This window comes from Scomber japonicus, chromosome 3, assembly GCF_027409825.1.
Source record: "Scomber japonicus isolate fScoJap1 chromosome 3, fScoJap1.pri, whole genome shotgun sequence".
NCBI classification, from domain to species: Eukaryota; Metazoa; Chordata; class Actinopteri; order Scombriformes; family Scombridae; genus Scomber; species Scomber japonicus.
The window spans coordinates 36,728,297-36,747,189 of NC_070580.1; the positions used below are offsets into that span (position 1 = coordinate 36,728,297).

At 40.3% G+C, this 18,893-nt stretch overlaps 1 protein-coding gene across 1 annotated transcript in view; it reads right to left on the reverse strand.

Moving 5' to 3' along the window:
- The window catches only part of mmp24 (matrix metallopeptidase 24), a 69,142-nt gene extending 52,938 nt beyond the window's left edge, over window positions 1-16,204 (reverse strand). Inside the window, exon 1 of the mRNA XM_053315840.1 lies at window positions 16,195-16,204. The gene's annotated coding sequence lies outside the window, so the exon portion shown is untranslated. The remainder of the gene's footprint in view (window positions 1-16,194) is intronic.
- Between the last annotated feature and the right edge of the window lie 2,689 nt (window positions 16,205-18,893).

The following is an 18,893-nucleotide window of genomic DNA, read 5'->3' on the forward strand; positions in this document are numbered from 1 at the left end:
GAGTGTGATGGAGCTCTCTTTTCAAACACATGTTGGTTTCAGTATTAAGATTCTTTACTTAGATAAAAGTAGAAATATTGCAATATAAGAATGATTTCAGCATTGAAAATCTCATTTAGGTTGAAATATTAATTATTATGTAAAAGAATTGCTAGGTATTGAAAGTACAATAAAAGCACCCACAATGCAGAAAAATGGCACCTGTGTTTCTATGTATTCTATTACTGGATAATTAATACAACATTTATGTGTAAATGTAATCATAATTATAAAGCCCATCATATGATTTGTATGTAAAATCTGAAAAGAAAAGATTATTTCACTCAGGTATAATAGAAGTACCTCAAATCTTGTTAATATGAACTTAAGTCTGATGCTTTTTAAACATACTGATGTTCAGACCTCGGCCTCGTCTGTCAGGATATCAAACTCTTATTTAATCGTCAGATCTTCTGTGAGAGGCGACAGAAAAGGTGCTGACTTCTTCCTGTTCTTACAAACATCACGTACAGTATTAAGATCCCACAGGACAAATCAAGGTCAACACAGACTGCAGCATTGATTAGCGGGTGATTAATGGATGAAATCACTCTGCGTTGTCACCTGGAGAGCCCTACGTCTGCTGATGTGTTGTTTTATATTTGCATGGAAAATGAAAAAAGGAGTGAGCATGGTGTTCTCGGGGAGGATTCCCTCGCCGGCGGAGGTCGGGGAATGAAGAGGCAGATTTGGAGATGTTTGGTAATGAAATTCATTCCCGTCTTTTCTGCACTCTACTTTCACAACTCGATTAGAAGAATGAGACAAAGCAGGAGGAGACCATGTGGAGACAATCTCTGACGTGATCAAATTTATCAACTAGCATAAACCCGGGGGTTTCCCTTCCTCTTCCTCTGAAGGCAAAATTATATTTGAACACACAAATGAATGTGAATGAGCTCCAGTACAACATGGATAAAGTCAACAGTGTATGGAAAGGCCACAGGGGATGTGTCTCCCCTGTCTCCTTCACTTACTGTTTCAGGTTGAATTTCTAAAGGTTTTTCATTTTTGTAAGTACACTTAAACGTAGGATAGTGTAGTATTAAATTTATTATTTATTGTAGTATGTTCTATTAAATCTACCTGCATTGGGAGCTGCAGTGTGCTGACTTTTTTCTTGCTTTAACTCATTTGTTATTTGGTCCAACACCTGCTGATGTGCACACCACAAACTTTTCTGTGCATAAATTAGCACTAAGATTGCACTAAATGTCTAAAGTGTATTAACAACTGCGGACAGCTTTTAAAATATATAAATTCAGGGAATTATATATAACACATATCTATTTTACTCCACTGTGTCTCCCCCACACTCCACTACTGAAAACAAACCTGTGTATAAATGTGACAGCTCCTGTAAATATACAAACCTCTTTTTCTAGGAATTGGTGTATCTCATACACACACACACACACACACACACACACACACACACACACACACACACACACACACACACACACACACACACACACACACACACCCTTCCATCTTCCTCCATTTACGGCCCTCTCCGTCTCCATCCAGGCAGCAACACAACAACAGCTCCTAGCCGCCAGGGACGCATTTGTCACAAATGTTCAGAAAATCTCTCTCTCACACACTTGCTCACACTCGCACGGTGCCTACTGTGATTGTTTCTCGTCTGTCAGTTGAATGTGAGCGCCACGGCAGGGTGTGTGTGTGTGTGTGTGTGGGTGGGGTGGGGGGGGTATCTGAAGAGACGCCGACTGAGATTGTAAAAGCCTCGACTGGTGGCTTGATTTCTGGTTTCCTCGCGACATCTTGTGAGGAGCAGCAGGGAGAGATTGAAGTCAGTTTTGATTTGATGAATACAAAAATATATGAAGTATATGGAGTGAAATTTCCTCATGAGTGTTGAGCCTACAAAATGTTTTAATAAATAGTCTGTCCTTTTTTTTGCTGCTTCCCTTTAAGAACATGACTGGTGCTGCAGCTATATGTTTATTTTCAGTATGGAGTTGTGAAGTGTGAAGAGCTATTTGAGCCGCCCCCAGGTTCCCATTCATTTTTCCTATCGACAGAGTTTATGACTCAGAGTTTGAGCACTTCTGCAGTTTCAGATCAACATGAAACTCTTACAGCTGAATCATCACTACAAAAGATGTGTTAGAAAATATCTGCTTCTTTGATGAGATGTCAAAGGTACAAGACTATGGACATAAAGACATTGAGGTAGAAGTTAACTACAACTCCCAAGGTGCATTTTGGCCCCCCTCTCTCTTTCTCTCTCTCTCCCAACAGTTGTGACAAAGATAAGTAATGAAGGTGTTATCTGTCAATATTATCATCTTTTACTCCCTAATTTCGGTATTGGCATCCATCCCGAATATCCAGTATCAGATACCTAGAAAAAGGTTCCTCTAACTCACACTAGAGCTGAACAACTTTTCATATTTGTGAAAAAAAACAAGCTAAAAGCAGAAGCTGAGCAGCGGCTGCAGGAATGCTGACTGTGATCTGTAGTAACAGCACTAACACAGTGAAGGTTCAGGGTTCAGCTCCCACCAGGACAATGCAAGCTTCAAATGTATGCAGTCGTGTAGCCGTGAGGCACTTTGGATAAAAGCATCTGTCAAATGGCATACGGTCGCTGTCGGGTTGAAGATCCTCCGTCTGCAAAATGTCAAACTTTTCAGAAACCAAAAATAACGGCTCCGTTTTAGCTCCATGACGACACAGTTTGGATGTTTGTCCAGACAGTTTTAAAAGTTTTAGAGAGCCAGACGTCTGCGGAGTGAGAATTTACTGACAATGTAACTGAAGCAAAATATTACAAAATCTATCCGATGTACAGATGTATGGTGTTGTTTGATTTTTATTTTTTGAAATATAATTTAGTTTTTCTCTTTATTTTGTTATCTCCACAACCTTCAAAGCTGTGCAGTAAATAAAACGTTTTCCTGCCTTGCTTAAAAACTGACATTTATTATTATTTTTAAGGTTCAACAGGTTCAGTTTGAAATCTAGATATTTACATCACATTCATTTGATGTCATTCATTTTGATGAATCAAGTGTTAGACAACAGTATGTAAGCATGAACAGTATTCAAGGTCAACAACGGAGGTCTAAGCTAGAGGAGGAACACTTTAAATACTTTTGTGCATGTTTAATGTGAGTCAGTGTGTTTAAGTCTCTGTGTTTTCTATGTTCTACTTGGCTGAAAGACTAAGCTGTAAACTAGAATCTTTAAACTGATCCCAGAATCATAAATGTGTGCTGACTGAACCACGAAGTGAAAACAGTGAAAGAATACAGAAAGTTATTTTGTCTGAAGGTTTTTCACTAACAGCCGAACTTCCCACGTCTTCCAGGCCTCCTCCTCTTCTCCTCTTCTCTTTTTCTTCTTCATCCATCCGTCAAATCTCCATCGATCTGTTGATAGATCTGTTCAACCATCTGTCAATCACACCACACTGAGCGAATGTTTCACAATCACTGCTGCAACAATCAAGCCTTTTGTTAAAGCCTGAGTAAGTTTTAGCTTGACGTTGACGCTGTGATGATCTCTGGAGATCTGCTGTTCCTGCACGTTGTTCACAGGCGTCACTTTAACTGCGACGGTGGTACTGTGAAAGGCATGAGCTTTGTCAAAGTAGAATTTAATGCAGACCTGTTACATTAGACCCTAATGTAACCCTAATGTAATGTGATTGCAGAGGTGTACCTAAGTGTTCAGTGAATACACATGTACACAACATTTCCAGTTGAACAATATATTTTACTATCATATATAACAGCACCAGGCTGACAGGAAAATTGGTAATTAAATTATTGTTTTGATTATTTCTGTACTGAAATGTTAATTGATTATTGTTTTATCAGTGTGTGTTGTGTGTGTGTGTGTGTGTGTGTGTGTGTGTGTGTGTGTGTGTGTGTGTGTGTGTGTGTGTGTGTGTGTGTGTGTGTGTGTGTGTGTGTGTGTGTGTGATGTGTATAGTGTTATATGACACCACAGACATGAGATCATCGCTACGAGCCCATCGGTCCCATCTGGGTGTGTTATAAAGGTTTCACATAACATAAACCTGTGTGTGTGTGTGTGTGTGTGTGTGTGTGTGTGTGTGTGTGTGTGTGTGTGTGTGTGTGTGTGTGTGTGTGTGTGCGCGTGTGTGTGTGTATTTGGCTGTGGGTGTGCTTGTGGCTTGCATCAGAAACAGTAAGTTTTATATCATTCTTTACTGTGAGACAGACTTTAAAAATCATGAACCGGTCCTTGAAGATCTTGCAGGCTTTACACTTCATTTAAACAATTTCATGAGGAAAACTTTGAAGAGGTGTGTACACCCACATCAGGCTGACAGTTCATTCAATAGGCCAGGTCTTTAAGTTGAGATTCTCTTGTTGTAAATGTGTATTTTGTGTTTTTATTAGTAATAAATCCCATTTCAGTTAAAGAAAAAAAAACAAAAAACAAAAAAAAAACTGCCAAACAATTCAATTACTTTATGATCAGTGATGAACATTGTGGTGCGACAGCGGGACGATCTGTACTAGCTGCAGGCACATAGTATAATTAAATTTACATCTCGGTGTGAAATTGTTTCCTCTTCCTGTGTGACTACAGCGATCAAACGTAATCCGTGCTCTGGGTCCTTCTGCGCAGCACCCGGGGAGCTTATAGAGAGGCAAGATGCTTTTTCTCTCACAACAGACGGAGCCTTGCCTTATATTCATTTTTAATTAGAAACTGCACTTGCATTTCCGTCCTGCTCGGTGTCTCGTGTTATGAGGCTGCACCACGCTGCTGGACTCTCATCTAGAGCTTCAGCCACACATGCTGCAAGAATGTGTAGCGTTGTATTCTGTTAAAGATGATCTGATTGGTCTTTTTCCTGCTGTATGTCCTGCAAAACGGCTCTCCATTTTGGTTGCGTAGTGTTTAACACACTATAAATAAACCATAATATACAGTATGAAGGCATAAATTGGACCTCGAAGTCATACATTTAAGTTTTGGCAGCTCTCAACTACAACAAGACATAACTGAATAATATATAAAAAGCCATTACACATTACAGTAACTCATGCACATGTAGTTCAGGGTTTTTTCCGTCAAACTTGTTTTGGGGTCACTTGCAGCTAAAAACATACAAAACTTTGACACAGACCATCAGCTGATGTCGACCAAACTGTCAGTTATGATTTCTTTATAACTCAAATACAAGTCCTAGTAGTCCACTTAATAGATTTCCACCTCATTAAAGCATTGCCGGATCTACCATCCAGGCAACCTGCTCAGGGGCCCCTGGGCACTTCATGACTTTTTGTCAGACTCCATAGAAATACAACACAAGGCCCGTTCTTTCAACGTTGATAATTATCGTCGCTGTTGGAAACGTATGTCCAAAATTAAATGTGGAACCGATAATCCTCTAGAGGGTCTCGGGGGGGCTGGAGCCAATCCCAGCTGTCATGCTGTCATGGGTGAGAGGCGGGGTGCACCATGGACAGGTCACCAGTCCATCACAGGCCTAACATATAGAGAGACAGGTAACCATTCACACCTACGGGTCATTTGGATTGACCAATTAACCTAATCTGCATTTTTTTGGTCTGCGGGAGGAAGACGGAGAACCCAGAGAGAACCCAGAGAGAACCCAGAGAGAACCCAGAGAGAACCCACGCATGAACGGAGAACATACAAACACCACACAGAAGGGCCCCAGCCAACCGGTGGGTTCAAACCCAGAACCTTCTTACTGTGAGGAGACAGTGCTAAACCATTATCCTACTGGAATAAAAGACAAGTTATTTTCAAGATAGTTAAGTCTCATGATTGACTGTTTTATTTGTCAATTTGATGGCCGGGCAGGTGATGATGGGTTAGCAGGCCACATTGCACTGTGGGTAGGTTAGGTTAGGATAGGTGTGAGGAAAAATTCAACTGGTGTTAAGTGGACACCGTCGGTGGTAACCAAAATCCCATCAGGGCACATGAGCTTCAGTGCCCAGAGGCCCTTAGGGGTCCTGATCCAGCCTAGCATCAGAGGTGCATCACATGATACAAAAACTACAAAACTCATGAATGGAGATCTTTGTTATGTAACGGAGTCTTTAAATTTGAGAATAAAAGGATGTGGTGTGCTGGTGTAAGAGTTCATTAGTGAGTTCTTCAATGTGTTCATTGTTGAAAATCTTTGATTTTACAATTATTTATCTTCAGTCTTAATATAACGACTTCAGCTGGTTCAGTTTTTTGTGTCTTCTTCGTGTTTTTCAAAAAGTCTTTTTCACAAACGGGAAAGAGTTTGGTGTCTAGTGGTTTTTTCACGTTTACTCTGTTATTATCTTTCAATGAATGTTTTTCTTTTTTTTTTTTGTATCAGTGAGTTCTGAACATGACTCGAGCCCAGCTGCAGAGGACATACTGTCTGCTGTATAACAAAGGACAGAATGAACAGAAGCAGTTTCAGGTTGTGATTTGTCTTGTCCTCTAGGTGACGACAAACAATGTCGGACTTTTATTTTGGAAACAACTGTCACAGCCTCATATGCAAATTTAACACTTCAATGCCGAGTGCAGGTTTAAAGGTGATGGCAGCAGGATAAACATCGCCTTGGAAATAAATGCATATGAATACATTTTTTACATGACATGTTAAAACTCTAAAGACATAACATGTGCACATAAAATTAATTGCATGTTATTTGGTTTAATCCTGTTAGGTTTGCAATAAGAATGACTCACATCACAGAGACAAGACAACACGGGGGTCGGCTGAAAACATGTATATAATATATTTAACAGATTTTTATGGATCTATGGATAAAAAATCTATGGAAAATCTATCAGGACTTTGGGGTCACTTACTCACTGACCCCTTATGATGTTACTTCCTGACTAACTTTTGTTAATCTTTATGTTTTGTTGTGTATCTGAGTTGCAGCAGACAGAGAGGAGAGAGACGGGTGGTGCTTTTTCTCAGCGTGTGGCTATAATTGTGTAATTTTCTGAGCTCACCATCCACACATCGCTGCTTGCAATAACCTTACAGGAGTTCTGCGACTGGTTTGTCCCTGACACACTGCTTACAATCAACACAATAGCCTCATCAAATGCACAGTGACAACACCTCTTATTTACAGCTGCATCTCGCACCGAGTGTGCGGTCAAGTGTGTGCGTGGGTGTGCGAGAAAGACAATGACTGAAGAGGAGGGAAGTGGGAAAAAAAACTGGAGACTCAGACAAAGAGGAAGAGAGATGAATAAAGAGATAGAGAGGGGAAGGGTTGTAAAAAATAATCAGGCTGTCGATCAAAAAGCTCAAATGTTCTGAACATGAAGCAATTGCAAAAACAAATGATGTGAATATAAAGTACAACCTCTGTATGTGAATGTGAGTCACTGCGAGGAAGGCAAATCAGGACAAAGACCTAAGACTACGAGTAACAGCCGTGAATTCACACCCGCCTACACAGAGTACACACACATACACACACACACGCACACACGCACACACACAGCTCTGATAAATGCAGCATTGCAGGCTCATTTAGCCCATTTCTCGGGTGTAATGTAGTTTTTACAACACCCTGGGGACCAGCCTTTCTCCCTGAGCTCCGCTCCTCTCAGGAGGGAGGAGAAAAAACAGACAGCAAGAGGTTCAGAAATACACTTTCATCTCATGAAACCATGAACTTCACTGCCTGCACCGTCACCGCCATCATCATCATCATCAGTGATCTGCATCCTTGACATTTTCTCAGTCATCACAGTCACCATCACATATTCATTAATGCCAGGAGTTTCTGTTTTTACTGTCATCAACAAACCTGTCATCAGTCTGCATTCAACATCACCATCACTATTCACTATTCAGTCATTCTCAGCAGTGCAATCATCACCACCATCATCATCATCATCATCATCATCATCACCGCCATCACCACCACTGTCTGTCAGAGACTGATGTTCCTTGCATCTCAGTCCCTACCTGTGTGCTTCCACATCTGACACTGGTAAGAGCCTTCTATCAGACTGGGACCAGATACTTTAAACATCTCTGTGATTATCACTTACAGGTGCCCACTTTGTGATAATCACAACAATCAAACAGTCCCTGGAACCCCATTACTGTTAATATTCAGCCTCAGACTACTTCTGGGTCTTCGTCATAAGACTAGTGATTTTGGTTTATTACATCTAGAGATACGTAGTTTATGAAGTCATAACAAATAAATGGTATAAGGACTGTACTTGTATAGTGCTTTTCTAGTCCTTCGACCACTCAAAGGGCTTTTACACTACATGCCACATTCAACCATTCACACACTCATACACTTTGCCAACCTGCTCAGATGGAGACTAACATTCACACACATTAATTTGCCATTGGTGCAGCCATCAGGAGCAGTTCGAGGTTAAGTATCTTGCCCAAAGACACATCGACATGTGGGCTGTAACTGTATCTGTAACGCTGAAGTCCAGATGAAGTTTAATAATGTTTATTGATTGAAAAACAAATGAGACTGACAAGCAGCTGTTGCACTAACATTATTAAACAATGCCTGATGTGACACAGTGTGGTAATATTGTGGTGATGACGGTCAACAGAAAATATCAGAACCTTTCTAACCCCCCCTTTGTCTCAACTCCCGCTGCCACCCAAGTGAACAGGTAAAATAAGAGGAAACCACACGCATGTATCAATCAACACAAGTGACAAAATGCGTGCAGGCCAAACAAATTAATAAAACATGCAAATATATATGTAGGCTCCTACAGACTGACCAACTCTCTTCATGTGGTTTTAATATTTTAAGAGCAGACAGCTGGCATAGCTCTCTGTACTTGAGCTGACCTCGGTCTCAGTTCGTAAATATTCTATCTATTTCCTTGACAACTGATCTTGGGCAAATAATTCATTAATAATAATAAATATTGGTATCTATAGACTTTCTTCTCTCCCTTCAGAAGCCAAAGAAATTTTGGACCATTAATTCCACCATTGATTGATCATGAGGTGATTATTTGTGGTGGCCTCCATTTAGACTGGCTTACCTTGGCATCTAATAATCTTGAAGACTTTTTTTTTACCAATCTTAAGTCAACATGTTTTTTTGTTTGTTTGTTTATGACTTTTAACTTGTCTGGTTGGGCAAGTAAATTTCTCTTTCACTTGACCTACAAAAGTCAGCCTGTCCTGGACAAGCATGCAGGCAACCCTTAATGTCCAAACCTGACAGGAAATTAGTGTTTAGTAATAATGACAATAGTGTGTCATTAAAACATGAAACTTATTATAACATGAGAAGGATCATCTTAAAAGGTTAAAAGGTTTCTCAAGCAATTAATTTGTCAACACTTGCCTGGTATCAAACCCAGCCTTCCCTCCTGTGTCTCAGACATAATACTGTGAGGAGTGTAATACCACCAGAGGCTTTAAAGGCTATCAGATATATTCTGTCAACAAATCTCATATAAAGAACCAAAATGAAGAAAATGGGTCTCCAATGGAATAATGAACAAAATCGTTAGTTGCAGCCACAGTTAAAGTTACAGTTAAAGCCACAGTGACATTTTAAAAATGAATTATTTTTGCTCATTGTCTTTCTGTAATCTGTAAATATGTTTTGTTTATCGACCAACCAATTAATTAATCAATCAAACATCATTAGGATAATCATTAACACTAGGTTAATCTATTGTTTGACCATCAGCAGGTCAACTGTATTCAAAAATACAAAAACTGTTTCAGGTTTTGACTGCAAAAATTTGACCTGTTGTTCAAACAGGCGAACAGACAAAGGAGCATGGACCAGTCAGACCAAGACTTGAAACCCTTCTTCTTTCTTTCTCTCCAAACCAACCATCTGTGTTTTCATTGCGCCAAGCCGTATCTTCCCTCTGTGATTATAGGCTGAGTGAGCAAAGCGGTGTGCTTCCGTGTCACTGCAACCACCTGAAGTGTGTCTCGTGCTGAGGTTGGTGGTCAGACATACAATTTGATGTCTCATGGTTCACTGTGCTGCTGATGGTTGCTCAGAACTTTGCTAACAGGAAGTAAAACTAAAATAATATTTTAGAAAAGTTTTAGTAAGGGTTCATGGAGCAGCACTGAGACAACCCTCACCAAAGCTTTCAGTAGTTCTTTTAGATATAAGTGTTGTCTCTGATACCATTGATCACAATATTCTTACGGAGCACCATGAGACTTGGGTTGGCATCTCTGGGAGAACATTGGTTTGGTTGTGTTAAGTGTTATGTTCCTGTGGGAGAATCATGTATCAGGGAAATATAAGTTATCTTTTGGTGTTTCTCAGGGAAGCTGCCTTGGTCCTCTGCTTTTTTCTTTGTTCATGCTTCCTTGAGGTCAATATTATCACAGAACAGAAGCTCAATTTCCACAGCTATGCTATGCTGATGACACACATCTGAATATTTCTTTGGACCAAAGTGATCACCAAACCCGTTGCCATTTCACAACTGGTCTCTCTGCAGTAAACAAGTGGGTGCAGACCAACATGATCCTAGACTCAGACTTACATTTTAAATCTGATACAAGGAAGGTGACCAAGGCAGCTTTCTTTCATTAAAAAAATATTGCGAAGGTACAGCAGATCCTAATACAACAAAATGATGAAAAACTTGTTCATGTGTTTATTTCAAGTAAATTAGAATACTGTAATGTGTTTTTCTCTGGTCTTACAAAACAATCCATTGATAAACTATAGTTAACTCCAAGTTTCTTTTTAAGTTCTTTTAATTATTTACAAAGGTTCTCAATGTTTTTTTGTCATTTTATTAGGTATGCTACATAACAAATATTACAAACTAAACCATTCAGCTCGATATGGAAATCATATTGCTATATGATGTCTATCATATTGCGATTAAATCTTGGTTTCTGTGTGTGTTGGACTGACAGCAGCTGGCAGGCTACCAGTGTTACAGTGTATGAAACAAAGAAAACAAACTGCTGTAGCCTCAAGTCATAGACAGAAACCATGTCGCTAATTTTGCTGATTTTGTAGAACAGAAACCAAACCAGCATCCAACGGGTCCGAAGAGACATTTGCAGGTATGTTTACATGCTGTTTAATGTGCTACAGCTGAGCAACTCATTGGCTCTTTAGCCTGCTAACTGTGGCTCCAGTGAATTTCTGTTTGGTGGCTTATTGAAGACGTGTGTTTATGTTTGTGAGTGAGATATGGAGACTATGTCATCACTTTATTCTAGACTTGATTGGCAGTATGGACACAAAGACTCTATGGCAGCTATGTAAACTGACAATAGAACAGAATTCGATGTAAAACTAAAGAACATCATCATGAAAGAATTTAAAATTTACATTTCTTCATTTTGGTTTTCTGATTTTTTATTCAAAGGAGAGCACAGGACAAGTGATTCACAGAGTAGAGAAGTTTAATTTCAGTTTGACTTAAACACATTTAACATGTCACAGAAATGTTTGAAACAGTCGATGCATGCAGCTCTGCAGACATCACAACCTCAAAGCAGAGAAATTTCCTCCCAGAACTATAAAGCTATAGAAATCTCTATCACTCATTACATCCCAGCATTAAAGCTTATTTCAAACTTTAACATGACGTGCACCACCACGTGAAGCAAATAAATACAGAATGCTGCAACATGATCAAAACATGTTTTCATGCAGCTTCACAGAAAACATCAAGGCACACAGACACATGACCTCGGCAACCAAAGTTACAACCCCATCTCCACCACGGAGCTGTCATACAAAGATCTCAGCATGTGCGCTCATAATCATTTCAGAGATGAGGTGAAACATACTGAAAGTCAACCAGCAAACACAACTTCACAGCCTTGTTTACAACGTCTCTGATCTCTAAAATCTTACACAACAAGGCAGGCAGCTGGCAGACAATCTGTACACCAAACCTCTTCCAATTATACAAATAAAATGGGGGATGCATTTAATAATTAGTGTCAATTAAGATCTACAGCAGAGCAGAAGAAATCACAGTCAGATATGTTTGAACCCCGTCACGTCTTTGTTGTGGGACTGGAGCTTTGTGCATGCAGTTACTTAACACAGTGGCTCCACATGGACACAAAGAAACCTTGATGCTGTGAAAATTCAAGGCTGAGCCACGTTTCAATTGGCTGGCTATGACTTCACAAGAGAACCTTCTTTAAAAAGACCACACAATGTCATTTAAACATGTTCTAGAGGAAATATGGAGGAAAGAAAATGCTCTTATGAAACGAATATATTTCAAAATTTTCCTTAAAGCAGGTTTAAAAGATGGAAATATTTGACGAAGGATTGCTATTGTCATTTTATTGCACACTGCACACAGAAGTAATGTAGATACATATGCAAAAACACACTAATCCAATAATAAGACAATGAGATGCTCATTGAAAACATTAAATTTAAGATGCCATGCTTACTATATTCTTGTTCACATAAAGGAGGAGACATGGAAATGTCTTGAGTTCTTCTGTGCTATCCTCAGACATTTCCACACAAATTGGCTGAAATATTGACTCAGGGATTTGGGGCAGCACATATTTTATAGCAGCTCTTCTGTAATCAAACCTAGAATTGCGGCTCATACTGTACCATATATTTGTGTGCGGTCACATTAGCATGGCATGTAACAACAATAGCACAGTGAGGATTATGATTTCACAGGGAAAACATCTCGTCCTTTGCACAGCACCATGCATGTCATACACATTGGCTGTTAGCAGCCACGCTCTACACAGCCACAAGCGCTTCCTTTGTCTGAATGAAAGTGTCACTAGCAACACAAACATCACAAAATAAAACGTCTGCCAGAGCTGAGGCGTCCTGCAAACACCCCATCTCATAATGCATGACCCAAATTTTCAAAAGCAGGGTTGCATGCATATTTAGCACCGAAGAACAATGCATCACATCACACATGTAGACAAACAAGAGAGACCTGCTGAGGTGGAGAACATACTGGGAGCATCATTTCATCATCAAACCTTCACAGTTTCATTACCAACTCTCTCTTTCTCTGCTTTTGTGTAACAGAAACCTGTTTTCAAGACACAACAACGACTGGCCATCATTTGCAAAAGAGCCACCAAAACATATCTCTGTCTGCACCTCTCCCATCTCTTTTCCTCTCCTCTCCTCCAACTCCCTGCCATTTCCATAAATTATGGAGGGAGGCTATATTTGGACTGAGTGGAGAGGGGGGGTGGTCGGAGAAGCTTTGTTCAGCACACATGAAAGTAGCACATTCATTCAGGTTCATTTTAATGCTCTCTGTATGCTGATGGGTATTTATTGACTATGTGTGGGCTGAGAGCTCATAATAGAGAAACTTCTCCAGTCACCAGAGATATAAGACAATCAAAAGCCCTCCCTGTCCATTGTGTGTCTCCAGTTGCGCACAAGAGACATGGGATTAAAAACCAAATCTCCAATCAACAAGCATGAACAGCAGGCTGTAATTCTGTCATACTAAAGCCGCTTCTAATGAGGGACGAGGGTGTTTTGTTTGACACAGTTCTCTACACCTCACCATTTTTGGACTCCTCCGCCAAAAAGCCCAAACAACGGAGGGAGCAAATTATGCACATTTGCGATTGTGGAGCCCTCACAGCAACCTGGAAAGGAGCCTGGGAGCAAACGGAACAATTAAACCTGATGAGCAATTAAGCCACCTTTGTTTTTAATTAGTAAATTCAGCTGGAAAACAAAAAGACCACAGCGAGGATTCTCAAACACGCAAATTGCTTTTATTTATTCATTTCCCCGACTCCTGAATCTTTTATTTCCCTCTCCCTCCTTGCAGGAAGGGTGGATATCACTTTCGTGGCAGGGGCAGGCAGGATGAGAGAGAGAGAGGAACGGGGGTGAAGGGATGTGAAACGCGCATAAAAACATCCAGAGGAGCGCACGAATCCGCTCCAAACCTGCGTGCGTAAGATGGAACAGAATTGATGTTCATTCCTGTGCATGCAAAAACACACTTTCTTCTAAATAACCGTGTTTGTGTGTGGATGTTACCTCCACAATGAACGTATTTTCCTCTCCGCAGACAGAAACGACCCAGAACAATACAGGAAAGTAGCAGGTTTTCCAGCACAGTCCAGGGAGCCCCGCTTTCCTCCTCCGCTTCACTCCTCCTCCTCCTCCCGTCGCCATGGCTGAATCCCCGAAATCCCCCCCTCCGTTCTCCGCCGGTGATTTCCAGGCTCCTGCTCCGCTTGTTTACCGGAGGAAACAATCCGTGTGCTGCTGATGCTTCATCACGTCTGACTCTGTTTGTGTGCGTTGTCTCTCAGTCGCCTTGACGGGGGCTCATTGCGCAGGCTCATACAGGTACAGCTGGGGAAGCCTGATTACAATAAAGCGATGCAGGTTGGTCGATGCGCTCGGGTATCATTGAGGAAGAGAAGAGGGGAGGGACGGAGAGAGAGAGAAAGAGCGAGAGAGAGAGAGAGAGAGAGAGAGAGAGAGAGAGAGAGAGAGACGTGATGGATGCTGCTGCAGTAACGCTTCGCCAACACCAAGAGCGCTACAGATGCAGAGCCCAACATCCACTCTCATCCACCCCCCGGACCACCGGACTGAGCCCCCGCGGACATCAAGTCCTACATACCGTGACATGTTCATCGTCATCACGTCAAGTCTGTGAAGTCTCTTGGATCCTCAATGGAGGACCTTCACACTAATGTAGACAGACAAAAACAAGCAGATTATAATGATCCACCTTATCATGCCTACAGGCCTGTTATTCTGTGTGTACATTATAGCCTTCCTCAGAGGTCATCAAAAGCAAATATTTCACACAGCCTATTAGAACTGTTATTATCATGATAATTATAATGATGACAATGGGTAAAAGTCTTTACATTGTCACTTTATAGTGTATTTCTGCAAGATTCTGGGTCATTTTGAGAGTGAATCCTGGTGAGCAATTCTGCACCCCAAGTGGACCAAGTGGAAGTCTACTGAAAGTCTGCTGGAGGCCACTTGAGGACTTGATGAATTGTGGGTTTGGACTGACCAGCATTCGCCCACAAAGTCTGCAAATCTGCAAGTGCTATGAAGTCCAGACATTTAGATTAATCCATAGCCTCATATCTCCTCCATGCACCAGCCAATATTACGGTAGCCCTGAGGTTCAAATCACAGCAACAGTTCACAAAACTTGACATCAACTAGCTGGGAGCCAATCATAGTTCAGTATACAACTTACACAAATATGATGTGAAAACTTGAGGCCATTAATGCACATAAACTGGGAATGGGCTTTACAGTGAAGTAGTGCTGGCCTTTTGTGGGACCTACAATGCTGGATATTGTTAATTTATCATGTACTACATGTGTGTTCCCCAGAAGCTTTAAGACAGCTTGTCCTTGATCCAGGGTTTCTTAACTTTAATCTTCCGTTCTTTCCTAAACTACTAGAGAGAGTTATGCCTCAACACCTTTAAACCCATAAACAAGAAAAAATATCTATATGAACCTTTTCAATCAGCTTTCAGGGCCTGGCACTCATCAGAAACTACTCTAACCAGACTAATAAATGATCTACTACTTGTTATGTACACAATTTCCCCCTCTGTGCTTCTATTACTGGACCTCAGTGCAGCCTTTGACATCACTGATCACTGTATACTATTAGACTAGAATATCATTTTTGGTGTCTCTGGCTTGGCCCTCTCTTGGCTTAAGTCCTAGTTATCTGAAAGAATAGTTTGTCTGCTAATAATAATAATACTATATCTAAATTCTCTAAATTGGGCTTGGTTCTTGGCCTTTTGCTTTTTTCTCTTTCTATTTTGCCTCTTGGCCAAATTATATGTTGTTATAGAATACATTTCCATTGTTAAGCAGGCAATACTTTGTTGTATGGGCCTATAAGATGATCACACTCAAATAACTATATTATAGGACTGTTCGGCTGCTTTGAAAACTTGACTGTCACAACATTTCCTGCTTCTAAAGTTAGATAAAACTGAGGTGATGGTCATTGGGCCTGTTAGTCACAGCCAGTAGTTTCATCAAGTAACATTAAAGCTCGACAACTGTGATTTCACAAAGTGTAGCAGCCAAGAACTTTGATGTTATGTTTGATTTTAGCCGTTCCTTTATAAATACCATGATAAATACATGAAGGAAATCATCAAGGGTGCTTTTTTACACTCACGTAACATAGGTAAAATTTGGTCTTCTCTGTCTGTCACTGATGCAGAGACTCAGATACATGCATTTGTTGTCATGTTTTGTTTTCAGGTCTGCCATGTGCTACTGCCAGAAGTCTTCAGATGGTTCAAAAAGCTGCAGCTAGAACTTTAGCTAAAACAAGATCATTTGTTTAGATTACACCAATTCTAGCCTTTTTTCGTTGGCTTCCTATCTACTGTATGTTAGACCACACTTTAAGGTTCATCTGCATATTCATGTACACTCACAGGCAATTACTTTAGGTACACCAGTGCAACCTAATGCAATCCAACGTAACAGCTCTGCTATATTCTTTTATAAAGCTCATACATTTTCAGTCTTTGATTATACTTTACAGTATGTCTGTTATTGAGGTTGCAGGTGGTGGTGATATACTGATGATATCCTTACTGTATATAAACTATTGCAACATTGTGCCTCTGTGTTTTCTGACCCCCTGCTTTGCACACATCAATGATTGTTAATTTGCAAAAGTTAAAACCGCCCATTAGCTCAGTCTAATATTTGACTTTTGTGTGAAAATGAAGAAAGTCAAAATTGACCCTCTGGGGGCTCTAAAGGAAAAATCCGAAGGTCACCAAATATCTCTAAACCCGAAGAAAATGATAACAACAAAATACACTTGCAGATCTGGTTCATACCTGTAGTCTCTGTCTTTTGTTGAGGTAAATATTTGATTTTAGCTCCAATAGTGGACCTTGAAAATCAGGGATGGATCACTAAATACACCCACCTTTAGAGAGGCCTTATTGGTTCCTGTTGTCATCGTCCCATTACACTTTATCATTAATAGTTCTGAATTACCTGGGGTTCAGTTTCTCAACTTCACCAAGTTTGAGAACATGGGGTCTGGATGCTCACAACATGATATGAAATTATACTTGCAGATCTGGTTTATACATGTTGTAGTCTCTCTGCATTTTGTTGGGTGAATGTTTAATATTAGCTCTAATGGTGGACCTTGGACACAGTGGGACATTTGGGACAGATAAAAAAATACACCTACCATCACAGAGGCTTCATTGGTTCCTGGTGTTTTCATCCCGGCTATATATGACTCTGAACTTTATACATCGTGCATTACGTGGGGCTCAGTGTGTTGGACACATCTCAGTTTTTCAACCACACAGACCAACTTTGAGACCAACCATGGGGTCTGGATGCTCAACAAACGAGCCAGGATATGATGATACATACGCCCTTGGGTTGTATCAAACAGCTTCATTTGGCACGTGTGTCCTACCTGATGTTGGCATAGATGAGTCCCTGCTGAAATACTCTGGTGTGAGTTCCAACACTGAACTGCAGACCTACTCGAATGAACTCCTCAACAGTGTGCCAGGCTACGTTGAGAAGCTGGGATCTGCTTTGGGAGGATTGACTTCAGTCCCAAATGCTGTTGGAATTGCAGCAATGGTAATTTCCATGGTTATGGAGCTGATCATTAAGAGCTCCACACAAACACAAAGTGTGAGTACATACAGCATGCTCCAACGTGTATTTGGTGAAGAAAAAGCCTCAAGTGTTCGGGACATGATGGTAGAGTATCTGAAGCGTCATCGTATGTACATCACCGATGACCAGAGTTTGCTGGTAGAAATCCGGAGACTAGAAGCCCTGCTGAGCATCCACCTCACCAGCCTCAAAGACTCCCTGCTGTATGACAATCAGATGAGCTCCAGAGGGTTCAAAATCTGGGTCAATGGAGCTGCCTTCCACGTCCAGATGCTGATCCATCAGGCACGGCTGAGAGTTCAGGCTAGAGAACATGCATCACACTATGTTGAGCCAATTGAAGCTGCCATCGATGTGTATTTGCAAGACCTTGATGCCTTGCTGGAGAAATACAAGACTTACAAGATTAGTAAGGCTGAGCTTAAGGCAGACAAGGAGACATTCTGCTCTATTTCACATGCGCCGTACATCAAGGGAGAACCTATCTGTGGAATAAGGGAATTGAATTGTATTGTTAAAAATACTGAGATAGCAAACTGTGACATGTCTCATCAACACGATTCTGACCGCATATGTGATGGTTGTGACATGACTAAGGCTTTTATAAATCATGTCTTCTCAAAATATGAACCCATCTTGAACTTGAGGACTTATTTTTCAGATTTGAAGAACAACATTAACTCTCTGATCAACCAACATGAAGCTTTCACTGTTCCATCAGCAACCTATAAAATACATTTCACTGTTTAGTTCATTTTTTGTTCTTAAAAACAAAACAAAAAACTTAATCTGTCTTCCTCCTCATCAGTTTATGAATGATTTGTGAACTGACATGATGAGTTGAGAGGACTTCTCATGAATTCTTTTTAAAAGAAAAGATTGATTGAAAGTGTCATTTAAAAGATTTGTTAAAATACTTCAAACTTCTCATTTACGTGTATGTTTGATCTATTTTAGAAATGTTTGTATTACAGATATAGGACTGTGTAAGTAGTGTGATAATGGCACTGTTTTACTTTACTGTTCTCCTGACTAAGATACATTTCTTGCTTTTCCTTTTACAGAAAATATTCAAAGTTTCCTACATAAATGAGTTGTGGCTCAAATTGAAGATACTATACATTTTAATTTGTGTGAAATGTTTTTCCCCAATAAACAATGTTTAAAGTTTGATAAAAGATGGCAGTAAGTTAATTATGTTTTGTT